Source organism: Capra hircus, chromosome 17 (assembly GCF_001704415.2).
Source record: "Capra hircus breed San Clemente chromosome 17, ASM170441v1, whole genome shotgun sequence".
NCBI lineage: Eukaryota > Metazoa > Chordata > Mammalia > Artiodactyla > Bovidae > Capra > Capra hircus.
The window spans coordinates 4644425-4670905 of record NC_030824.1 but is presented as its reverse complement, the minus strand read 5'-3'; the positions used below and the strand labels follow the sequence as shown (position 1 = coordinate 4670905).

At 50.2% G+C, this 26481-nt stretch overlaps 1 non-coding gene across 1 annotated transcript; it reads left to right on the top strand.

The window, feature by feature from the left end:
- On the top strand, positions 9625 to 9697 carry TRNAG-CCC. The gene has a single exon. It is a non-coding gene; the product is annotated as a tRNA-Gly (tRNA).

Below are 26481 nucleotides of genomic sequence, written 5' to 3'. Positions count from 1 at the left end.
TTCTCATGTGAGGGGCTTAGTACAGCTCTTGGCACCTGGTAAGTCCTAAATACATGTTAGCTATAATGTTGATACAGATTACTATGGATACCTAATGGTGACCTAGGGAGGCAGGCTGGAGCCGTGATAGTAGCATGGACTTGGGAATCAGGCAGATCTGGGTTCAAATCACTTTTTTTTTTTTTTTTGCTGTAGAACACCGAGGAGGCATCGTACCTCTCTGAGCCTCTATAAAATGGGAGGGCAGGTGTGGGTGTTGGTTTGTGGACGTGAGAAAAACGTGCATCCCATTTGAAGCTCAGGGTCTGGCCCTCAAGTGCTGGAAGTTATTGGAATCATTGCGTCAACTTTAATTCACTGACTCAAACCTCAGTCAGTTGCAACCCCTGCCTGCGGAAACTGCCACTGCCGTCAAGCCGGTGACCGTGGAGGACAGCACGTGCCTGGGGTCTTCCCCCGCCATCTTGCTAACTTACTGTGTGACCTTGGGTGAGCCCCTCACCCTCTCTGGCCCCTGTTGCCTCATGCGTGAAATGAAGAGCTTAGTCTGGTTAATCTCCAAGGTCTTTTTCAGAGCCTTTAAAAAAAATCGATGACTGTAAAGGTCTGTGATTAGTGAGAATCCGTCTGCCCCAGGCGAAGACCAGACCCTCCCCAACCTTTCGGTGGGGGCGAATAAAACAATAAGCAGAAGGCTTAGCAAATTGCTATCTCACAGGCCTTAAAAACGAATATCTGCTTTTGTATCAGCCTTGATTGAAATTCTTATGCTATGGCGGGCGTCCCCGCCATCAATGCCTTAATTAGAAATTAGGACAGTCACATTGGCATAAATTAAATCAGACTAAAGATGATTAACAAAGTAATGCAAGAAATCATTAAATTAAACCATTGTGCCAAGTCCTCTGCTGATCTATCACAAATTTGGGCTGCTAATGAGGTCTTAATTAGTAAGTTAGGTCGAAATAATTCATGTCATTCACTTCAAAGACAGCCCTCTTTCTTGCTTGCTTTTTTTTTTTTCTCCTCTTTTTGAATCCAGCCCCTAATGCAAATTTATCCTGGGCTGTGGAGGGAAGGGGGCGGGTGGACATCATCAATAAAAACCAGAATTCCTCAGATTATCGAAACCTGCTTGGCATTGAATGTATCTGGGGGGAGGTTTGTTCTGATGTCAGGTTAGGTGGAATGGGGATGAACAGCTGGCGATCCCAAGATGACAGAATGGCAGGAAGAGATGGGACAGTTTGGAAGTTCATTCCTTCATGATATGATGGGAAAACTGAAGGCCAGACAAGGGAGGCATCATTCAGAGTGCGTTGCAGGCAGAGTTGCGACCCTGGCATCCTGAGTAAAGATTGCCTCTTCTTTCTACTGCTTTCTGACATCCTCCTTTTGTCCAGAAAAAGCAGTAAGTGAAAGAAGCAAGTTCTGAAATGGTTCAGTATTGCCCAGTTCAGCCAGTACGAGGTTCTGCCCCTGTTGGGTAGAGACTGGCATCTTCATGGTCTTCCAAAGGGACCGCTTCAGTGCCTGGTCTGTGGCAGGCTGTCAGGAGGAATGGCCACAGACATAACACCTGTTTGCTGAGCACACACTCCACGCCAGGCACTGTGTCATAAGAGCTTCCCACGCCTTTCCTATTTAATCTGCAAAGAATTCCACCAAGTAGACATTCTTGGGAGAAGGCAGTGGCACCCCACTCCAGTACCCTTGCCTGGAAAATGCCATGGGCAGAGGAGCCTGGTGGGCTGCAGCCCATGGGGTCACAAAGAGTCGGACACGACTGAGCAACCTCACTTTCACTTTTCACTTTCATGCATTGGAGCAGGAAATGGCAACCCACTCCAGTGTTCTTGCCTGGAGAATCCCAGGGACGGGGGAGCCTGGTGGGCTGCCGTCTATGGGGTCGCACAGAGTCGGACACGACTGAAGAGATTTAGCAGCAGCAGCAGACATTCTTGTGTTCTCCCTATTACTGATGAGGAAGACACGGGTCAGAGAGGTGAGCTGACTTGTCCTAGGTCATACAGCTGGGAAGAAACAGAGCTAGAATTTGACTCTGATATCAGAGTCTCAATGCTTAACCACTGCGCTCTCCTGCTTCAACAAATAACTGCCGAATGAGTGGAGGGGGGCTGGGTGGGGGAGGTGGGGGGAATGTGGTAACAGTTTGTTGGGAAGGTGGCTGGGGAAGAGGGAACCAGTCATGGATAATCGTACTGACTCAGCATGATTTTAGAACTGAGTGGGACTGTTGGAAGACCCATGGCTTTGGGGTCAGGCAGGTCAGAGGGTGACCCTGGTCCTAGCCATGAGGTCTTAAGCCAGTGGTTTCCCCTGCCTGAGCCTCGGTTTCTCTATCTGTAGTATGTGTGCTCAGCCCCTCAGCAGTGTCCAGCTCTTTGGGACCCCTCTGTCCACGGGATTCTCTGTCCACGCCCCTCTGCCAGGATCTTCTGTCCACGGGATTCTCCAGGCAGGAACACTGCAGTGGGTTGCCATGCCCTCCTCCAGGGGATCTTCCCAACCCAGGGATCGAACCCAGGTCTCCCACATTGCAGGCCGATTCTTCACCATCTGAGCCACCAGTGATGCTACCTGGGCTCACACAAGAGTCGGCCATCAGCTGTCGGTCAGCAAGGCAGCTCCGTCACTGGGGGTTGGCTGGCTGTTGGCTGGTGTGCCTGCGCCACGTGCCTCTCTCATTTCCCTGCAGGCTAGCTGGGGCTGGCACTCCTGGTGAAGGGTTCCCAGCAAAGCCCGAGAGGGCCAGCCCTATGGCACCAGCACTCCCAAGCTTGTGTTACGTTTGTTTTAGCCTCACTGTTGCGGTGGATTGAATGTTGTGGTGGGGTGAATTGACGACTCTCTCCCCAGATGAGTCAGAGTCAAATCCTTACCGCCACCCTCGGAGGCGAGTGAGGCTCCAAGAGGCGCGGTGACTTGTCCACAGTGACATGGCCAGTAGGTGGGGGTGTCAGGGCCTGAACTCGGATCTCCTGGCTTCTTGGCGGGCAGGTTGACCACCTTTCACTTCTCCATCCTGCCTCCCACGGCAGGTGCGGGCCTCCTGGGCCTCAGGACCCACAACCCAACCCCAGCTCAACAAAGCCCCCACCCCCGTGCTGCCTGAAGCCACCCATTTGTCTCCCACTGCCGAGATGGCCCCCCGCCCAGCCAGGGCCAAAACGATCACTTCCTCATTGATTTCCTGTCAATTAATTTAAAAAATCCATCTGACCACTTCACAGCTTGCTGGACTCGGAGGATTCAGAAGGAAATAAATAAATTAGTCCTGGAGGGGAACTGGAAGTGAGTGGGTGGTAGGGGGAGGAGATGGGGAGGCTTGCTCAGCTCCAAGGATCCAGCTCTGTCCTGCTGTTTGCATAACTTGTGGGGGGGGGCCTGGGAGCCCCCCAGACCCTCTGCAGAGGAGCAGGGGCCCTGGAACTGCTGCTTGTATTATGATGAGTATTCTTAATAATAGCTGTGTTTTATTGGGCATTACTCTTTGATGGGTATTTCAAGTATGTTCCACATACGTTACCTCATTAACCCTTCACAGCAGCTCTGGGAGCGAGATGAGGAAACTGAGGCTCAGAGAGTTTGGGCGATTTGTCTGAGCACACACAGTACTCCTTTGGGGTGCACTTTCTGACTTGCCTGTTGTAGGGCTATGGGAAAAAAGGGCAAGGGGTGGAATTCTTGTGTCTCAGAGGGAGTCTGGGGAGTTATCTCCCACGAGGAGGACTTGGGTGCTGCACTTCTGGAAGGTCATTGAGACCTTACCATTTGCTTTGATGACTTTCAAACTATTTTTAGCCTGCACATTCCAATGTTGAATGGAAATCTCATGTAGATTTGTGAAAGGAAGACACTGAAAATAACACTGCTTGGCTGGACCATAGTAATAATATTAACAGCCATAACAGGTAACCCTGAAGTCCTGGAGCTGGTTCACCCTGGTTCACGAGCACTGGTTGTTAAAAATTCAGGAGTTTTCTAAGCCACTTGTTAAACCATCAGCTTGAAGTCTGTTGTGATGGGAATATTTGCACCGTGGAAACTGGCCCGTGCTATAAATCAGGGCTCCTCCGTCCACTGCCCAGGCCTGGACACTTGGGATGAAAGCTACTACGTGTTTGATGCCATTTTACCACTCGGTCAGCTCTGTCTCCAGTCTCAGCCCCTCGACTGGACTGCGGGTCTGAAAACCCCTGGTTCCTCTTCTCAGGGAGGATGTTAGGTGAGGTAGTCCACTGGTCAGTAAAAGATGGATCTGGACCTTGGAGAGAGGGAGAGGAGCCGGACCCTGGAAGCTGCTCTGTCTGTTTCCTTCCAGCGGGGCCGCTGAGGGCTCAGACTGCCACCCAGGCCTTATTTTTGTGGTTGCTTTTTATTTATTTATTTTCAGAAATTTTATTTACTTTATTTTGGCTGCACTGGGTCTGCATGGCTGCACATGGGCTTTTTCTAGTCAAGGTGAGCAGGGGCACCCTCTAGATGCGGTGCAGGCGGCTTCTCACTGCCGTAGCTTCTCTCGTAAAGCATGGGCTCTGGGGCGCGTGGGATTCAGTTGCGGCACAGGGGCTTTAGAGCACAGGCTCAGCGGTTGTGGCGCATGGGTTTAACTGCCCCGAGGCACGTGGAATCATCCCAGGCCAGGGACTGAACCCGTGTCCCCTGCATTGGCGGGCAGATTCTTTAACCACTGGGCCACCGGGGAAGCCCCGTTGTTGCTTTTTGAATTATTCTGCTCCTTTTTGGCTGTGCTGGGTCTTCACTGCGGTGTGCAGGCTTCTCATTGCAGCAGCTTCTCTCGTTGCCAAGAATGGGCTCTGGCTGGTGTGGGCTCAGTAGTTGTGGCTCACGGGCTTAGTTGCTCCCAGGCATTTGGAATCTTCCAGAACCAGGGATGGAACCCGTGTCCTTTGTGTTGGCAGGCAGAATCTTAACCATCGGACTACCAGGGAAGTCCATTTTTGTTGTCTTAATTCTCCCCTAACAAGCAGTTTCAGGTGAGAAGAGTGATGTCTTATGCACCAAAGGTGCTGTTTGAGGACCAACTGTATGTAAGGTCATGAGGAGACTTTCTTGTGTGTGTGTGTGAAGCAGAGGCTTAGGTTCATCCAACAGGCAACTCCTGAAAGTCTGCAATACATTCATTTATTCACTCACTCATTCATTTATTCACCCATCAGCATCTGTGGTTATTGCCCCCTAGATGAAAGGCCAGGCGCTGTGCTAAAGCTGTGGGGATTCAGAGAAATATAAGACCTGAGCGCCTGTCTGCAAAGTTTGTTGTAAGGGGGACAGATGTCACACTATGGGCCAGTTAGTTCTGGGCTGGTTCTTACCAGATACATGTACAAAGAGCTGTATGTGAAGGGATGAAGCAAAAGCTTCCTTGCTAATGGGGCATTTGTCTTGGGCTCTGAGGGATGCATAGGAGTTCACTAGGCAGAGAAAGGCATTGGAAGAAGCGGGAATCCCATGAGCAATATAGAGGAGGAAGTCTGTATCCTCCTGTATGAGGAAAAAGTGTTATTTGACTAGAACATGGGATATCTTTAAGGGCATATCTATGTGTGTGTGTTTGCGTGTGTGTGTGTGTGTGCGTGTGTGTGTGTGATGGTAATGAGGCAGAAAGCTGAAAAGGTAGGTTAGAACAAATTATTAACCTTGAATGTCATGATCAGGATGTTAAATTTTGCTCAGCAGTCACAGGGGTAGGAGAAGCAGAGGTTTTCATATGAGGGAGAAAATATCAAATCCATGTATTTTCAAAAATGATGCTGAATATATTACAGATCCTGCCTCCTTCAGGGTGTTATAGGGACTGAATGACTGAGGACAGCTGCATTTCTACCACCAGAAAACACAGCAAGCTGGGACACCAGCAGCTCGGAGACTCAGTTTAAATCCTGCCTCTTCCAGGCAGCCTGCCTTGATTACTCCTCCTCCAGATGGTGTAGTCAACTGGTAGGAGCACTGGGAGGTCAGCCACATCTGGATTTAAATCCAAGGCCCATATTTTGCCAGCTCTGGCTCTTGAGAGGACACTTGACCGCTTAGAGTCTCACTGTTTCCTTTGAGAGAGTGGCATCATAATTATAATAGTAGCATGGTAGGACTGTTGGGAAAATCAAATGAGATCACGGACAGGGAAGTGCCTACTGCTGAGTCTCCTCCCTGATAAAAGGGGTCAGGAAATGAGTCTGCCTTTCCCCGACCACTCACATCAGATGCTCTGGAAGTGTCTGGCTAGTCGCCCCCTCCCTCCGGGAGATGTCCGCACTGACATTCTTCGTTTTATTTCTAGAACGGAGGATCAGGGACAAAGCGAAGCCTCTTAGTGCCAGGAGTGTTCATAAATTATGGGGAGATGAGAATATTTTAATACAAACCAAAGAATCTCAAGTACAAAGAACTGTTCTGAGAATGTGTTTTTTCCCCCCTCTTTTCTCCCCCCTTTCTGTTCCCCTGATATTTGGAGCTGAGAAGACTCCTCGGGGAATTTATAACAAGTGGAATATTTAAGGGTAGGGAGACAGAGGTCTCTCTGGCGTTCTCCTTTCAAGGGAAGTCACCTCGGAGTGTCTGGTACGTGCATGAGTGACATGAAAAGAAGGCTGTGAGCAGAGAAGGGGAGAATATGCCAAGAATTGTCAATTATGCAAAAAAAAAAATTGCTTGTCCAAAAGAGTGATGTGTCTGGCTTTATTCCCCAGATGGAGTTCAGCACTCTGGACGAGGCCCTTGCCAGACTGTGAGATTTTCTGAAAGTGCCTCGGAGCTCCGCTTCTCTGACCTACCCGTGATGAGAGGTCCCTTGGTTAGCCAGGGGGTCACTCTCCACCTGCTCCTCCAGTGACAACCATGGGATGTATGCTTTGATGAATCTTGAAGAGACCAGGATATCCCGAGTCCTGTGGTTGGGACACAGTTTCCAGAAACGAACCTGGGACTGTCCTGTAAGATTAAAAATGTTTTCTTTTTGTGTTTGTTCTGATAGCTCAGTTGATAAAGAAGCCGCCTGCAGTGAAGGAGACCCGGGTTCGATTCCTGGGTCAGGAAGATCCGCTGGAGAAGGGATAGGCTACCCACTCCAGTATTCTTAGGCTTCCATTGAGGCTCAGCTGGTAAAGAATCCACCTGCAATGTGGGAGACCTGGGTTCGATCCCTGGGTTGGGAAGATGCCCTGGAGAGGGAAAGACTACCCACTCCAGTATTCTGGCCTGGAGAATTCCTTGGACTGTATATCCACGGGGTCGCAAAGAGTTGGACACGACTGAACAACTTTCACTTTCACTGATGTATTAATTGGGTGAAAAGTAGTAGAAACCTATTACAGTGCATTACTAATAGCCGATTGTGTTAGTTGGGTATCTAGGCTAACTTTGCTGGACGTATGAACCAATTGGGCTTACTAGCTCACTCGGAATGGAACTTGTCATACATAGTGGACTTACTGTACACCTGAAGTTGTCCTGGTTCTCTCTTTAGTCACCCAAGTGCTCTCTGCCCCACTACCCCCCGCCCCCCACCTCACTCCGAGATGACGAGCCCCATCAAGCACCTTTTTTTGTTCACACTTTTATCTGTAGTACCCAGCTCAGGGCCTGGGCATAGTGGGTGCATAGACTGTCTTAGCTGAGTCATTGATGGTCCAGATCACAATGAGTTGCTGAGCAAGCCTTTGCCTGCCCCAAGCCTCAGTTGGCACATCTGTAAATTGGGGATGTTGTACAATCGCCCATTCCCCCATTATTTTTGAAGCTGATACACTGGGGCTGGGGGCTTGGGGGTAAAGAACCTGGCTGCCAGTGAAGAAGACACGGGTTTGATCCCTGGATTGGAAAGATCCCCTGGAGAAGGAAATGACAATCCACTCCAGTATTCTTGCCTGGAAAATTCCACCGACAGAGGAGCCTGGTGGGCTACAAGCCATGGGGTCGCAAAGAATTAGACATGACTGAGCTAGTACACAACAGCAGCAACTCTGGGGCCAGGCTGTGTGTTGGGTGCTGGGTACATAGAGATGATTCTGACCCGTGGGTTTTCTGGCCTGTTTACAATGTCTGGACTTTGCATTTCCTAGGGTGGCTGCGAGGATGGGTTGGGAAAACAGATGAAGCAGATGGCAAGAAACTGAACAAACAGGAGGCATTTTAGTCCTACTTCTCATTCTCCCTCATCTGGGCTTTTCAAAGCTTTCTCCACCCCAACAAGGATGCTCAAGTTCACCTGTGCCCATGAGGAAGGTGATAAAAGAATCAACACCTGGAATGGTGTTTCAAACAGTGTTATTTATGCTTCCCTCCCCCTCCTTCCTTATCTGCATCCAGATGGTTTTATTTTTAATTTTTTTTTTTTTAAATTTGGCTTCACCATGCAGCATGCTAGATCTTAGTTCCCTGACCAGGGATTGAACCCACAGCCCCTGTATTGGAAGCTCAGAGTCTTAACCTCTGGACAGCCAGGGAAGTCCCCATCCTTTTTAAAGGATGTCAGATACCCATCTTCTCCCTGGAGCTCTGCTTCCAAGTCTCTTTTATTTGGATCCAGGGGAACTGGCCAAACACAAAGCCATCAAAACCAAAGTGGTCCAAGATGTCCCGCTGGCCTGAATCGACCAGAAAAATAAGAATTTCCTGGCTGTCCATAGGGTTCCGTCGGACCCAGGGTCCTGAATCCTCCGACCCTCCCCTCCCCAGCACGAAGGAGAGGCTGGTTCAGGTCCCTCTCCTGAATTCCTAGCCCAGGAGTGGTTAAAATGTGATCCCTTTTATTCAAGTAATAGAGACGAAGTTCCCGGGCCTTCGAGGAGCATCAATTCCGAGATTTATTAACCAATTTAAAATACTATTGTCTTTCACTTCAGAGCAAGATTGAGGGGTGTTGTTGGAGGAATGTAAAGGCAGAGTGACTGAGCCACAGAGCCAGGAGGTGTCTGTACCTGGGACTCAATAGATATTCATGAACATTCCCGTATTTAGTGAAGGAAATAACTTAATACCGACAGTGCGATGGAATAATAGCTATTTCCTGGCTGACTTGCAGGCCTCAGAAAATGAGATTGTGGCGGCTTCATTTTTCTTGTCTTTTCCCGCTCGCTCCCTGCCAGAGAAGGCAGCCGCGCTGGGATTCTCTCTGCATTTCCAATGAGCTGGGGCCTGCCACCTCCCCCCAGCCCCGGTGCTGCCCTTAGTACCCCTCCCCCTGCCGTGACCTTGGGCCTGGGCTTCCTCAAGAGGTCACCCCATGCCCTGTTTAGTAGTCCAGGCGGGGACTGAAGTAGTTCAAGCTTCATTCAGGTGGAGGGGCAGGCAGATTGGTCCCCTGGTTTGCACACTTGTTCATTCATTCATTCCGTATTCACGGAGTGTCTGCCGTGAACTGGATGCTGAGGACACAGATAGAATACTCTCAGGTCCTTCTCTCTTGGAACTCACAGAGCATGGATGGAGATGCAGAAGAAAGCATTCTAGGGGCCCCAAGAGCTGTCCATGAAAGGTCCACTGATGCTCACAGAACAGTGGGGTCCTGATACTCGAGGGACAGATGGTCAGGAACGGCTTCGTAAGCGAGGTACTTCTTAAAAATTGCCTCTGGGGACTTCCCTGGTGGTCCAGTGGCTAAGACTCTGCGCTCCCAATGCAGGGGGCCTGGGTTCGAATCCTAGTCAGGGAACCAAATCCCACATGCCACAACTAAGAGGTCACATGCCTCAACTAAAAGGGTCCAGTGTGCCACAGCTTAGACCAGACACAGCCAAATGAATAAATTTTAAAAATTGCCTCTAATATGACTCACTGAGTGACCTCCTGCCCAGCCCTTTATAAGCATTATTTTGTTTGGTTCTCATAGTAACTTCACAATGTGGACTAGCATCCTTCGCACGTTACAGGTGAGACACTGAGGTTCCACTGGATGAACTGGCTTCCCCCAAGTCATGCAGCTAAGAAGTGGCAGAAACAGAACTGGAAGCCAGGTTTCCAAGCTTTGCACTGTCCCACTGTCCTGTTGGGGTTTGCCCAGGTGTGGGTGTGGGGAGGGCATTCCACGGGGTGGCAACAGCTGGGGTGAAGCTCTAGAGATGTAAAATGGCCTTATGCTTTGGGGGAACCATAAGAAGTTCCCCAAACTTGAGGGTGAGATGGGAGTGGGAGCAGGTGTAGGGACCGAGGGGCTGTGGGGGCATCCTTGGGAACTTGTGGGCAACGAGGAGCTAATGAATGATTTCAGCCTTGCGGAGGTGCGGGGCTCTGTGTGGGAGGTATCCTGCTTGACCCTTCAGACTGAGCTCCATCCTTCACCATCCTGCCCTGAGCCCGGGAAGCTGACCTGATTGGACACATCCACAGATTCCCACGCCTGGCCCTGGCTGGGTTCAGCCAATGAGGAACCCAGCAGGAGATCAGGGGGCGGGAGGAGAGGAGGGTTGGGTGTTTGTCCACCTGGCCTCCCTGGGCTGGATGTGGCCTCTGACCGAAGGCCATCAAGGGGGGGTTGCTCTAACACCACTCTCTTATTTCCTTCGTAGCACCGATGACCACCAAGGCCAAACCCTTTATTAACATGCTTGTTCATGGACTGGGTTTTGCAGGCTCCCTTATGGGTGGGGACCGTGTCTGCGATGGTTACCTTGGGCTAATATTTTGGAGTGATTATTATACACTGGGCTATCTTCTAAACGCTTTCACTGGATTGTCTGAATTCTGACACCCAACACTCCCATTTTATCCGTGGCACACGGATGTAAAGTCACTTTCCCAAGTTCACACAGCCAGACAGTACTCACACCAATACTTGAACCCAGACTGAGCCTAGCTCGGAGTATGTGCGTGCTAAGTTGTTCAGTTGTATCCAACTCTTTTCAACCCCATGGACTGCAGCTCAGAGGACTCCTCTGTCCATGGGATTCTCCAGGCAAGAATACTGGAGTGGGTTGCCATGCCCTTCTCCAGGGAATCTTCCCAACCCAGGGATCGAACCCGAGTCTCCTGCATTGGCGGGTGGATTCTTTACCACTGGGCCACCAGGGAAGCCCTTAGAAATAGGAACTCCACAAATATTTGTGGCAAGAATAAGGAATGGGTTTTGTTAGACTGTGAGCTAGACTGTGAGCCGATTGCTTGTCAAGCCTTGTGGCTCATCAGGTTACCAAAGTTCAAGTCATACTGGTCAAGTACAGGTCAAACTAATCAACAGCCTTCTCTGGGTCCCGGTCTGTGCCTCCAACCCCCCGAACAAACATGGCTGCAGAGCTGCACTGTGGCGTTCCTGGACTGTATCGCAGAGTTCCTGGGCTCTGCGCATTTCTTTATGGGCCTCTTCCTCCATTAAAAAAAATAATTAAAATTGTATTTTATGACTGCTTTGGTATAAGAAGGAATATTATCTCCCACTGGATTATGTTACAACTTGGCTTTTGGTTTTAAAAGAAATTAAAACCTTTTCATGGGCCCCTAAAATGTTGTGATCCCTAAACACTCAGCTGACTGCATAGCGGAGAAGTCAGGACTGAACGGTTGGGTTTTTGACTATAAGCATTTGTTATTTCATGTAAATTGCACACAAGCATTCATGGGGGCATGATTATGTCCATTACAGAGATGGGAAAGCTGAGGCTCGCAGAGATTAGCCATCTGGCCCAGGAGCACAGAGTGAATCCACGGCAAATCTCACGCCTGCCTGAGGTTTGCAATGTTGTCACGGGAAGTTCCAACGACAGCTCTCTTGGGCCGCGCTGAGGATGACAGCCACGTGGCAGTGAACTTGTCACAGTGTCAAGATGAATGTGTGTCTGGCGCAGGGATGGCAGACGGGACAGAGAGAGTGGGAGACTCAGATGGATTCCTGCTCGACTCCTGGTCCTGGAGTGGTGGCGAGGGCTGGGGACAGAGGAGGGGCCAGCTCCTTGCTCTCGGACTTGAACTTCCGAGTGAAGCGGGCGGCCCCCGAGTCTATGGCTACCCCTGGGGTGGAGACTGGGGCCATTTATAAGCTGAGTGTGATCTTGCCCAGCTCCGAATGCAGGTGGTCGGTGATAAGGTGGCTGCTCCATAATGAGCTCAGTGGGAAGTTAATAAACACCATTGTACTCAGAGAGCAACGGCAGACTTGAGCACGAAATAAGAGAAATGGCCAGGGGGCGGCAGGACCCCTGAGCTGAGGAGCAGCTGCGCCCAGAACACCCCCACCCTCTGCCCCCACCACCCACACAATGTCAGACAGTCCTTGCTTCCTGCAAGGGCTCAGCTGTCCCCTGGTCTGTGACCTGGGGGTGTGGCTTCTGGCTCACGGCTGCCTTCTCTATACAGTGGGGCAAAGGGGAATTAAACTGTTATGGCACCCACATCCTGGGTGCGCTATGATGCTGAAGCCTGGTGTCCTGGTGTCCTGTGGAGGGCCAGTACAGTTCAAAGCCAGGATCTCTTCTGCCACAGGTGAAGGACTGGAGGCTTATTGATTCAGTCCCAGGTATTTACTGAGTTCCTTCGAAGCACTGGGTTCTCAGCTTGGCGCTGCTTGTGTGCACTGCACCAGACAAGTCCCATGGGCCTCGGTTGGAGAGGAAGGAGACGGACAATAACAAATAAATGAGGCTTATCCAGGTGGCTCAGTGGGAAAGGATCCACCTGCCAAGCAGGAGACTCAGGACACAAGGGTTCGATCCCTGGGTTGGGAAGAACCCCTGGAGGCGGGCATGTCAAGCCACTCCAGTCTTCTCACCTAGGAAATCCCATGGCCAGAGGAGCCTGGAGGGCGACAATCCACAGGGCCCGCAAAGAGTTGGATACGACTTAGCCATTACATAACAATAACGCAGTGAGTCAGAGAGCGGCAGCGAAGAAGGGCAGGGCGAAGCGGGGAGCTGCTCTTTTATTAAGGGGGACCTCAAGGAAGGATGCTCTAATAACGTGACCTTTGCAGAGATTGAGGGGACAAGGCATGGACCTGACTGGAGGAAAAGCACTCTGGGCGGGCAGGTCATGCAGAGGCCCTGAGGTGGGAAGGCGAGGGTGGGTCTGAGGAAGGAGGGGGTCAGGGTGGTGAGAGGCAGGGAAGGAGAGGTGAGGCCAGAGAGGTGACAGGGGCCAGGTTGGGTGGGGCTTTGTTAGGACTCTCCTTGGGGGAAGGCGTTGCGGCGTCACTGGCCTCTGGCCTTCAGCTGTAAACCCCAGGGACGGGCCAGCCCCAGAGGCCACCTTGCCCTTCCTTGCTGTCTGCATCCAGTAACTGACAACGGCGGGTGTAGGAGCCTGGTCATTTCTCCCCCAGTGTGGGCTAACTCCGATGGGCCATTCTGGCTATGGGGCTCTCCTGGACCCGCCTTGTGGCCTGGGTCCTCCCCTTGCCCAGCCCTCCCCACCTCCCTTCTGACTGCACTGATCCAAGGCTGCATGATGTCTAATACCATCTCAGGTTTTCCTTTCAGAAAATGGCACTGATGGCCCCAAAGAGTCTTCCATCTCAGCATTCTGGACTGCGTGATAAAAGGCCATTCTGGCTGGGGTCCGAGGTGCCCTTTTGTGCCTTTTCCTGAAATCCAACCTGCTACAGCCTCGCAAGGAATTCTAAGGATTTGGGCTTTTAGTGAAACGGGAAAGGCTCAGAAGTTTGTGCTCCCAGAACGGCCGTGATCTGATCTGCCTTTTGGAAGGATGCTCCCCAGCTGCTGTGCAGAGAATAATAGTGGACTCCTGGCCTCCAGGTATTGGGAGGCTTGCAGTGCGGTTCAGGAGCAAGGTGACAAGTCCTCCTCTCATGTCTCACAGCCAGAAATACGATCACTGCCAACGGGCACTACTGCTGTTACTGCTGATAAACCATACAGGCGGGGACAGAAGTCCTCCTGGTAAACAGGGGAGGAAAAGTCTCTTCTGTTCAGTGCTCAGAGGGGTCTTCTGGGGCACAGTCTTCCCAGGACCCTTGGGATGCTCATGACCACTCGAATTTAGTTAGGGTTCCCTCTTTACCTCTTGTTGGGCCAGTTCGATCCTGGGTGTCAGGGATACGGCTGTGACCAGAGTCAGTCCTGTCCTTGATCCAGGAGGGGAGACAGACAAGTGGCAGGTTGCAAACTAATAAAAAGCACTCTGATGGGGAGCAGAGGGGCCTGAGATACGTTGGGGAGGCTCCTAAATTAATCTGGGAGGCGAGTAAGGGAAGACGGGGTGGTGTTCTAGAAGGAACAGAAGCATGAGTGGGAGTTAGCCAGGGAGGGGGCAGCACAGCAGAGTCCTGGAGGGGAGGGACAGCGGGGTGGCTCCCGGGAGTTCACGTGTTTCAGGGCGCCGAGTGCTGGAGTGTGACAGCTAAGGCTGCAGGTTGGAGGGAGGAGGGGCTGGCAGGGATTGGATCAGGAAGGGCGTGGTCTATGACTTAGGACTTCATCCTCTTAGTCCAGGGGGGCCTGCTTCAACGTCACAGCTGCTCACAGAAGAGTCTGTGGCCTTTCCCTCTCATGGCTAAAAAGTTGCCCAGAGGGCCCCCCTTCCCCCCCAGGATGGCCTTTACCACACAATCTGGAATGTTGAGGTGGAATCACCCATGAGGTCATCAGTCCTGTTTTCTAAATGGAGAAACCAAATCCCAGACAAGATTGGACCATGGATGCCCTGCACAGCAGGGCTTTGGTGTGGAATTCAGGCTTCCTTGCCTTACACACTGAGGGCTCATCCATAAAGTTTTGCCCCGTGGTTTGAACAAGCAGCTAAAACTTGGCTGAAGTCCCCAGTGTGAGCTCGGCACACAGTAGGTGCACAGTTAGTATGAGTTCTCCTTCATGTGCTTAGCTCTGCCTCCACTCCCTGGCTGTGCAGCCTCTGGATAAGGTCTCAGCCTCCCTGAACCTCCTCTGCTTGATGGGAAGGTGGGATAGGGAACCACCTGGGCTATCTTCCAGGGCTGATGTTCTGACAACACAAGGGAACAATTATTTGGCTGCTAGGATGGTCACATGCTTCCATTTCTGATAAGATTTTTCTGCCTCAGAGCAGCCTGGGATGTTTTACTTTGCTGGGATGTAAACTGGAAACAGAGGCAGGGGGCCCAAAGGGGGAGAATCCACAAAAGGCTGAGGCGGCCCATGGTGTTGTGATTGCATTTGGGTTTCGTCCCTACAGAAGAGTCATTGCAAAGCCAGCAGCTGCCTGTCCCCTTTGAAGAGCCTTCTGGGCAGCTGCCATCCATCACCCGCTTGGCATGACCGTTAAGTACCAGCGCTCAGCGCCGAGGGCTGAAGGAGGGGACTCTGTGAGGGGTCAGCCCAGGGCCAGGGAATTAGAAAGAGGCAATCAAAACAGAGGGGCTGGTGCATACTGGTTAACACACCAGGCTGTGAGCGAGGCGGCTCTGGGTCAGATCCCTGCGTGGCGGTCACTGTCGCTCAGCTGCCTTGTTCTGCTCTGTGGGTTTTAATAACAGATTCTTGGTCTTCCTTTGTGAGAAGGCTCCTCTCCTACACCTTACACCCCTCCCAGTCTCAAGAGTGGGCAGGCAATTCTGGCCTGGACAATAGTACCTTTCAACCCTTTTGACCACAGAGAGCAGGTTAGATGGTCATGTGACCCCAGGTTTGGTCCAACGAGACTTGCATTTTGATGGTGGTTGCTGAATTGCTTTGGGGTATACCTAGAGGTGCTTTTGGTCACCTTACCTCAATGAAGGAGAACTTTCCTGGGAGTAAAACTATCATAAAACAAAGTATACCAAGAGATGGAGACAGATACCTAAGTGCCTGGATCCAGCCATGCCTGATGCTGTTCCTTTACATTTTTCTGCTACATGAGCCTGTAAGTTCCTTTCCTTAGACTAAGGGCTTTTTGTTTTTAATTGGATTTATGCCCAAGAGCAGTCACCGGTCCCCACTGTTACACTCATTTGGCATATGATTTCACCTCTTTGGACCTCAATTTTCCTACATGTAAAATAGGAACAACAATGCCTTGTAGGGTTAATATTTAGGTTAAATGAAATAGTGTATGTAAAGTGCTCATCACAATGTCTGACAATAATTAATGCTCAATTCAGCTATAATTAAACAGTTCTCATCCTGTTAAGTCTACAGAGCCCTTTCTTGGCCCCTTATTCTCAAGTGAAGGGTTCCTGTGAGGCTTAAACAAGGTGTCATGAATGCAAAATGCCTGCCGTGTAGTCTGGCACATTCAGCAATGGCTGTTCAGGGGTTTTCTGGTGAGCAGGTTATCGAAGCCAGGGTGACTGAGAAACAGGTGAATTGCAAGGACTGAGGGGCCAAGAACAGAAGGAGGCAGACGTGGTCTGAGTAGGACAAATGTTCACTATGGGGACGTCCTGTGGGTCCCAGCAAAACATTCCCCTCTCGTTACCCCCGAGCTGTTTGCTCCATGGGCTCCCCTATGAGGGCTGCTTGGGTCCTTCTGTGGTGGTGGGCTGGCTATATGGGCAGTCTGGTAGGCTTGACAGGCCCCCGATCCAGCTGGTTGCCAGGCTTTTCCTGTGTGGAGGCTGCCAGCAACTGGTTGGCAAATCTGAGTCACGAGGTGCCTGACTACTGAACCTTAGGGGACCCTGGCGCTAGTGCAGGTTCACTGCTGGGGCTGAGTCAGGGTCCAGAAGACTCTGAGGCTATTGCCCGCCCAGTGGTGGGTGAAGTCGGGTCCTGGGGTTGCTGCCACACTACTGGCAGGCAGAGCTGGTCTTGGGAGTCTAGCTGCAGGGACCAGGGGTCCCAGACCTGGTGTCAGATTGTCCGCTGGGTGTGTGGGGCTGAGGTTCCGGACACATTTGGGTACAGGGTCTGTGGTGTGCTGAAAGTTGTGTTGGCCTGTGGCTCAGATGATAAAGCGTCTGCCCACAATGCGAAAGACCCGGAATCGATCCCCTGGTCGGGAAGATCCCCTGGAGAAGGAAATGACACTCCACTCCGGTACTCTTCCTAGAAAATCCCATGGATGGAGGAGCTTGGTGGGCTACAGTCCAGGGGGTCGCAAAGAGTCGGATACGACTAAGTGACTTAACTTTCACCAGAGGGCAGGGCTGGGGCCAAGCTGGTCCCAGAGTAGGGTCTGGCTTGCCGGGAGCAGACAGGGTCTGCAGGAAAGGGGATTGTGGCTTTTCTGAGTCTGGTGTCCGCTCCAGGTGGGTGGGGCTGGTTCAGAGGCTCCTCAGGGGCGGGGCTGGGCTCAGGGCATTCTGAGACTGTTGGGGAGCTGGGTCCTGGGCACAGGGGATTCTGGGAACATGGTGGAGCTGGGCCCTCGGCGCAGGGGAGTCTAGGACTGTGGCGGAGCTCAGTCTTGGTCTCAGGAGATTCTGAGATTGTGGCGGAGCTGGGCCCTGGGCCCAGCGGATTCTAGGACCGTGGTGGAGCTGAGTCCTGGTCTCAGGAGATTCTAGGACTGTGGCGGAGCTGGGCCCTGGATGCAGGGCATTCTAGGACCGTGGAGGAGTTGGGTCCTGGGCGCAGGGAATTCTGGGACCGTGGTAGAGCTGGGCCCTGGGCGCAGGGGATTCTGGGGCCGTAGGGGAATTGGGTCTTGGGCTCAGGGGATTCTGGGATTGTGAGCTGAGAGGTTCTTGTCAGAGGCCGCTGTGGGTTCAGGCCCATTTGACAGCTCGCTCGACAGCAGGTGAGTGAGGCTGCGTCCCGCCCAGTTAACTGCTTGGCCTGAAGTGTGGCAACACTGGCAGGGCCAGGCCAGGCCTTTGGCCGTAAGGAGCTGGAGGCCGCGTCAGCCTCCTTCAATGGAAGGAGCTCCCAAGTATGGCTTCTGTCAGGACGAGCCTGTCTCCCGGCCTCACCGAGAGACCCTCCAAGACCAGCAGTTAGGTGTGGCCCAGGCACTTGTGCCCTGTGCCCCGGAGTGAGGGAGGTTGTCTGCACGCCTCTTAGAGTAAAGCCTCTATATCCCCCGGCCCCCAGGGGCTCCAGAAATAATGCCCTGCTAACCTTCAAAGCCACACGCTCTGGGGGCTCATCTTCCTGGTACAGGACCCCCGGGCTGGGGACCCCGAGGAGGGACCCAGACCCCTCACTCCCGTGGGAGAAGCGCTGCAGTGTGACTGTCCTCTGGCGCGTGGATCCCCCTCCTGGGGTGTGGGATTTGGCCATGTCACCGGTCCACCCCTCTTGCCCGTCTCTCTATGGTTCCTTCTTTAGTTGTATGTCTTTTCTGGAGAGTTCAGGCCTTTTTAATCCGTGGTTGCTGTGCACAGTTGTGATTTTGGTGTGTTCATGAGAGGAGTTTGGTGTGTTCAAAAAATTTTTCTGCCCTGTCACCACGGCTGATTTCTTCTATAAACGCTTTGATGGTTAATTTTATGTGTCAACTTGACTGGATCACGGAGAGTCTGGGCATTTGGTAAGCCGTTCTGGGTGTGGCTGTGAAGATGCTTCTGAAATTCCCAAACCGGTGATGAGTGCAATTGCTCTCAACAGAATAATGGTGCCAATAATGCTGTAGAGACGTCATGTTTTTTTTTTCCCCTTTAGTTTTCATCAAGGCCCATCTGCCCCTCTTTAGAACATTTGTGAAGGAGAAATGTGGCATGTATCTGAAAAAAAAGGTATATATTTTTTAAGACCCCACAATACAAAAAGATACATGCACCTCTATGTTCATAGCAGCATTATTTGCAATTGCCAAGGTATGAAGCAACCTATGGATTCATCAATAGATGGAATACTACTCAGCCATAAAAAAGAATGAAATATTGCCATTTGTAGCAACATGGGTGACCTAGAGATTATCATATTGAGTGAAGTAAGTCAGAGAGAGAAAGACAAATACTATACAATATCACTTACATGCGTAAAGCAAACTAGTGAATAAACAAAAAAGCAGACTCATGGATATAGAGAACAAACTAGCAGTTAGCAGTGGGGAGAAGGAAAGGATAAGGGCAACTTAGGGGCAGGGAGCTAACTGGTACAAACTGTTAAGTATAAAATAAGCTACAAGGATATATAGTACAACATGGGGAATATAGCCAAAGTTTTATAATAACTGTAAATGGAGTATCATCTCTAAAAATTGTGACTCACTATATTATACATCTGTAACATATAATACTGGGCAGCAACTATGCTTCAATACAAAGTAAACTTATACTAAAAATGTATTACAGGACTTGCAAATATAGTTAAGACAGTTGAGAAAAGAAACTAGAGAAAAAAAAGAATGTTATTTGTCAATGTTGTTTTGATTGGCTCTGTTGAATTCCATGATTTTTGAAAAAAAATTTCTTTATTTTGACCATTCCTGTCTACACCCCTACCCCTGATATTTGGCTATTCTAAATGATATTTCTGGAATGTGCTGTTTTTTTTTCTTCCTCTCTTGGCCCACATGAAGGAGAGCATTCTGTCCTGTCCTCCTTTAATTCGAGTCATCCTTGAGGTTGCATCCTAGGTGTGCCTCCTCCAGGAAGTCTTCCGGGATGCACCAGTTCTGGGTCAAGTGCCCCTCCTTCCTGTAGAGCCTTGTCCTTCTCTCATCACAGTGTGTGATTAGTATCAAATGGTTTGCTTCTAGCTGGACCAGGAGTTCTAAAGCTCCCAGGAAAGCATCTTATTCATAGCTGTAATGGGTGCAATGCAGCATGAAATAGGTCACACTGTAAATATTGAATAAATGTTGACTAGACACAGCAACACACATCCTTGTATCATTGTAGAGAAAGTACTGTTTGATAGATGAGGAGCTTGAGACTCAGAAAGGCAGCGAAAGCTGAAATGAGGCAGAGCTGTGTTCAGAATTCAGTTTCCTCGGATTCCAAGGCATTGTTTGCCCTTTGCTGTACTTCCTCCATTTCAGCACCTTGGGTTGCCTCTCCCATTCCTTCCCCCAGCTTCCCAGCTCCTGAAAAAGGCTAGAAACAGAGGAAAAGGAGCTGGAAAGAGGACTCTGTAACCCGGGAAGCAAAGGCATCACCTGCTCCAGCAGGCGAGGAGCCGGGGACGCTCACATGGGCCAGCATTTCCCGTGATTTTCTTCCGGAGGAGAACTTGGCCTCCTTCCCTCATGCCGGGGACTCTCAAAATCCGATTTGAAATCTACTCAAGTGTACACTAACCAGCTTCCTCTTGGCACAGGCTGGAGAGCCTATAATTAGAGCAGACACCATACCAGTTAGCGGGTTTCATTCACATGAACAGAAAGTGTGTTTGCAAAGGGAGATGATGGCTGGAGGAGCAGACTTGGGAAGCTTCTCTGGAGGGCTTGCACCTGCCGAGTGCCAGAAAGATGCCTTTCTAAGTTCAGAGATTGTGGCTGGCTGAATGTGAAACGTGAGTGAAGACTCTGGGAAGGCGATGCCTGTAGTCCCTAAATACATTGTGCTTGGGTTAGGGCACAGATATTCAAATCCCAGCTCCAACACTCAGGTAAGTAATTCAGTTTCTTTGAGCTGTAGCCCCTCTGTGCAATTGGAACATCATTACCGACCTCACGGGGTTGTGTTATCAAGATCTAGATGAAGAGATGGTGTATACACAAAACCAGAGCAGGTGCTCAGAGATAGTAACAATACTTATTAGTAAAACCACCACCTCCACCAATAAAGTAATCAGCATTTATTGAGCGTGTGTTATGTTCCAGACCCTGTTCTAATACTGTACACGTTTCATTTTCACGACAGTTGGTAAGCAACATACTTGAGAAAACTGAGACCCAGTGATGTCATGCCATTTGCACAGAAATCACGCAAGCTGGTGGCTTTTCACTAACATTCCAAGGGGTGGAGAGAGCATGACGGTATAAGACAGTGCATAGGGTTGTCTCATGAAATATACAAACTCATCACTGCTGGGGTCCACGCTTTTCCTTGTTAGGGTCCTAGGAGAAAGGGGAGAGAGTTTGCGGTAAACTCATTTATTGGGCGCATCTAGTATAATCTGGATGCTTTTATAGGTGTTGTTTTATTTAATTCTTCTCTGGGAGTCTGTGGGTGTGAAAGAATAGACTCGGAGACTGATGTCTTTTGTCCAAGGTTATGCAGAGCTATGATTAAAACACTGGACAGACCAATCCCAAGTGAACTGCTCATTTTAAAATACCGCAAGATCACCCGAGCCCGTCAGGACTCTGTTCTGTTTGTTTACGTATATCATGTACGGAATGTTAATATAAAATCTGAAAAGGATTGGAAGTTTAAGTCCCATCAGAACTCTTTTTGAATGCAGAGATTAGCTTAAGGGAAGAAAGAAATTTGTTGGATCATCAAATTGAAAGCTTTCGAAGCAGGCTTTCAGGCAAGGCTGAATCCAGGTGCCTGAATAGAGCACATAGGCCTTCATCTATTAGCCTCTCTTCCCTCTGTGACGTCTTCATCTTCAAGAAGTCCCTCTCCTCTTTGTAGTGAGATTTCCACTGGCTTTGTGGTATCTGGCACAGGCTGCTTTCCCCCCACCTCCCACCACTGGCTTCATTATCTCACCCCAAGTTAGATGACAAGGTGACATGATTCGCGTGGGTCAGCCTCCTCCTGGGTCTCAGAGCAGAGCAAGGGATGAAGGAGAATGGGATTGAGATGGAGGTTGGAAGGAATGGCAACACTCTTTCCTACTCCCCATCTCTAGGATCCAGTCTTGATCCCTTCTTAAGTGCCACAGATTTTCTGCCAAAAGAGGAGACTGCCCTGAAGCTTGGTTTTTATCCTAGGGATTGGATGCTACATGCCCAGGCATTGGCTGGCCCTCCTCCTGGTGGGCCAGTCAGGAGGAAACATGAAACAACCTCCCTCTGGCTTGGGCTCTGTCAAGACCCAGGGTCCCACTGCTCGATGCCTGACTTTGGATTTCTCCCTCCCCCACCACCCCACTCACTTCTTGTCCAAGTCCACCCAACTCCAGTAGCCTCCTTGGGCTTCAATTCTTTCTTGCTTGTACCCTGGTACTTAGCTCTTTTTCTGTCCAACCATGTTGTTCCTCGCCCCTCCCTCACCCTACCTCCTCAGGGCTTGGCACATTAAGCCCCCTCTGTCCTGCTCCCAGCTCTTTCCGGTTGTGGCATCAGGGACCAACCTTCCTCGTTCCATCTCTGCTGCTTTGGCTCTTGTCTAGCTGGACACCATTCACCCGCTGATCTAGGGCCAGTTACCTTCTGCGGTCTCGGTCTTCTCAGCTGCAGGAATGGGGGCAATCCTTTCTGATCAGCTGGCCTGAGCTTGGCGATCGTATTTACAGTAACACAAGCACAATATGTGAGGAATTACCAGGAGGCTGCGGGCTGCCGCGAGGCCGGGTTTGTACTGATATCGCCCCATTATGAGGTGTCATGTTGCATTTGCAGGAGGTGGCTCTCCTGTGCCGTGTGAAATACTCACCCGCCTCCCCTGGAAGGGATGAGAGCTTTCTCCCTGCTTCCTGGCCGCTCCACCATGGAGGGAGCCAAGCCCCAGGCTGTCACTAACACAGGATGACATCAGGACCCAAAGCAGAGCCCTGGGCATCTGGGACAGAGGGGTGAGGCTGGTGGGTGGTGGAGAGTGGGCGGAGGGGACCTGTTGTCTGTAATGGTCCAGAGTCCATCAGAGCCTTGTTACTCACCTCTTCCCTATAGGCAGAGACACTTGGGATTGGAAGGAGCTACGGGTTGAGTTGTGTGTCTCCATCTCCATTCTCTGTGTTGAAGCCCTAACCCCAGTACTTCAAAAGGTGACATGACTCAGAAATAGTGCAACTGCAGATGTGAGCAGTCAAGATGAGGTCGTGCTGGAGTAGGGCGGGCCCCTAATCCGCTGTCTCTGATGTCCCCATAAAGGGGGGAGGTTTGGAGATGCACACAGGGAACTCTGTGAATACTTCACATGTGCTGCCACAAGCCTGGGGCCTGCCAGCAGCTGGGAGAGGAGCCTGGAAGAGACGCTTTCCTAAAGTCGTCAGAGGGACCCTGGCCCTGCCCACATCTTGACTTTGGACTTCTGGCCTCAGAACTGTGAGACAATGAATTTCTGTGATTCTAAGCTGCCCAATTTGTGATGGTTTGTTACAGCAGCTTAGGAAAATAATCCAGGAAGGGAGTTCACAGATCCCTAAGGGTCCAAGGAGGTACTACATGGGCAGGACATTGAGGGTGAACTCTGGGGTCAGCCAGAATTGATTCTGAAAATGAGAGTTGAAGTTTTAGAAGGGAATTTGGTGTTGAGAGTCAGAATTGGGGCTCTGGAGATAGAATGAAGACATCCTTACTTCCTCCCTGTGGGACACCAGGTCTAACTTCTTTGGGCCTCAGTTTTCTTATCTGTGAAATTGGGACAGCATATCATTGTCCTCATGATATTGTTGGGAGATGAAATGATATAACACTTGAGAAGCAAATAGCATATAGACCATGTTAGCTTTCCTCCTTGTTAGCTGAGTGAACTTAGGTGAGTCACTTTGCTTGTATAAACCTTAGTTTTCTCATTTGTAAAAGAGGGCTAGTAATTTTGTCCTCATATTTTTGTTAAAAGCATAAAGAAGGTATACAATCACTTGTTCCAGTAACTGGCAGATAGTAGGAGATAAATAATTGTTAGCCTCATTCTTTCCATTTAAGTTTCCCACCTATGTAGTTGCTCAGCTTCTGCTTGAATACCTCTAGGGATGGGCAGCTCCTTATGTTTTATAATGTTCAATTCTGTAGGGAATAGAAGTCTCACACAGAGAATCCTGATTCAAGGACTTTCTAGGGTCCCATACACGTGTTACTCTTTCTCTTCAAGACTCCACTTTATATATGAAGGGGCTGAGGCCCAGGAATCAAACAGAAAGATTATAAATAAGGTCTCTGGAAAGGGAACCCTCCTGCACTATTGGTAGGGAGATAAATTGGTATACCAACTATGAAAAGCAGTATGGAGGCTCCTCAAAAAACTAAAAATAGACTTGCCATATAATTCAGAAATCCCACTCCTGGGCATATATCCAAATAAAACTCTAATTCAAAAAGATGCAGGCACCCCAGTGTTCACAGCAGCCAAGACTGGAAACAACCTAAATGGCTGTCAGCAGATGAGTGGATGAAGACGTGGTCAACATATACAATGGAGTACCACTTGGCCACAGAAAAGGATGAAATAATATGTACGGCAGTAGGATGGACCTAGAGATGTCAGGGGGCGCTGCTGGTAAAGAGCCTGCCTGCCAGTGCAAGTCCGATCCCTGGGTGGGGAAGATCCCCTGGAGCAGGAGGTGGCAACCCACTCCAGTAGTCTTGCCTGGAGAATCCCGTAGACAGAGAAGCCTGGCGGGTCAGAAAGAGTTGGACACGATTAAAGTGACTTAGCACACACGGAGATGATCATGCTAAGTGAAGGAAGTCAGAAAGAGAAAGACAAATACCATGTGACATCACTTGTATATGGAGCTAAAATGTGACACCAATGAGCTTACCTACGAAACAGACACAGACTCACAGACAGAGCAGACCTGTGATCGCCAAGGCGGGAGCGGGAGAGGGCTGGCCTGGGAGTTTGAGAGTAGCGGATACAAACTCCTGCATAGAGAATGGATAAACAGCAAGGCCCTCCGACACAGCATACAGAACTCTGTTCAATGTCCTGTAATAATAGTATAAAAGAATATGAGGAAGAATGCACGTGTGTGTATAGATAAAACTGAATCACTTTGCTGTGCAGCAGAAATTCCATGACATTGTAAATCAGCTGTACTGTGACTGCGTGTGGAAAGGGTGAAGGGGGAGGGGGGGTGGCGTGGGGACACGGCACACCGCAGTAACCCCCTCTTCCTGTCTCTCTCTTCTTCCACACTTGCCTCTTTCCCGCTACGGCCTAACATGTTAATTAGCTCACACTGTTCCCTGCTTCTGACTTTCAGTGGATTCCCATTGCACTTGGAAAATAATCCTAAAGGCCTTTGCTTGGCAGACAAGGACCCTTGTGACTCTGGTTCCTTCGCCAACCCCATCCTGGGATATTCCACCCTAAACAACCTCACACCAACCTCAAGGCCTCTTCTCTGTCTTCAGATGGACCATTCCCATGATCACCTTGAGGCCGCCCTCTGCTCATCCTTCTGTCTGAGCATCATGTGACTGCGACTTCTCACCCTTCAGGCCTGGATCTAAAGCTCACTTTATCCTGGAAGTCCCCACTCCCCTGGCCCAGGGCCTCTGAGCTGGGTCAGCCTTCGCCCCTGCGTCTTACCCTTATTGTGCTGTTTTATTTCCACTATCACGCATGGCACCAGTGGTATGAATATGTTTATTCTGTGCCTGTTTGATGAATGCCTCTCGTTCTCAGCAGACTGAAAGCTCCAGGGAAGCAAAACTCGTGCTTTTTTAAAATTCACAGTTGGCCCCTGGGCACCTGGTAGGAATTCAGTAACTGTCATTTGAAAGGTTGAATTGCATTGGTGTGAATTTGGATCTGGGGTATGCATGAGGTGGGTGGGGTGTGGTTGTTTTTTTCAGGGAACTGACATACGTATCAGATTTGTACCTCTGAGATGATCAGTTGGTGAGTGACCAGAACTGTGTTTTAAAAGAAACAAGTGGCTAAACCACATGTGTTAAATCTGGCAAGGAACAGACCTGGGGAACGTGAGACATGTCACTACCCTGTTGAAGACAAGACTGTCTCTGTTCCCCAGGATGTCCCCAGGATCTAGCCCCATCTCTGACACAGAACCTTAACTTGAATGATGCTCAGTGGGCATCTAAAGAGAGAATACAGGGGCACAGACCTTGTCTTGATCAAGGAAAATTCTTTGTCATGTTTGGAGCTGGCACATGCTTGGGGGGAGAGTGGGTGGCCTTCACCTGGGTCTTCAAGTTCCTTCCAGCTTTGAGGCTTCATGCTCCAAGAGATCTTTCCCTGGCTGGGCAGACCTGGGCTGAAGACAGAGGAGCTTTCCTTTTCTCAGTTGGGAGCACTGGGTGGAGGGGGCTGGGAACAGATCAGTGCTTCGACCGGAGTCTGGTCCTGTTGGTCTTAGCCGCAGGTCTGGAAGCAGCACTACGCTCCTTGAGCAGGACCTCCTCCCGCTTCTGCCTCTGTAGGTCCTCAAGCACGAGTCCTGAGCAAGCCTTGTTACCTCTCTGCTTGTGTAATGATTTCCCTGGGTCTCACAGTGCATATTATCGAAGTCACAACAAACAATCATGGGCCTCCTAATTAAAAACCAGCCTTCGTTTGGTCCCTGTGCTTGGGACTGCAGCTTGCCATTTCCTTATCCAAGTTGGAAAGCTAGTTGGCAGAGGTCTTTAGTGAGAACTTGTTACCCAGGAGGTCAGGACAGAGCCAGTTCAGAGGGGCTGAGGGAGCCTGGACAGTCTCCCTGATCTCAGTGGGGCTCATCAGAGCAGGATGTATGTTCACAGTGACCCTTGTGTGGAAGCCTAGTGAAAATAATGTGGACTCAAGCAGCTAGGGTTTAGAACACCAGCTCCTCTAGGTGACCTTGAAGGAGTCACCTCATCTCTTGGGCTTTAGTTTTCTTATCTGGAAACTGGGGATTGCAACAGTGTTTGCCTCTTAGAGTT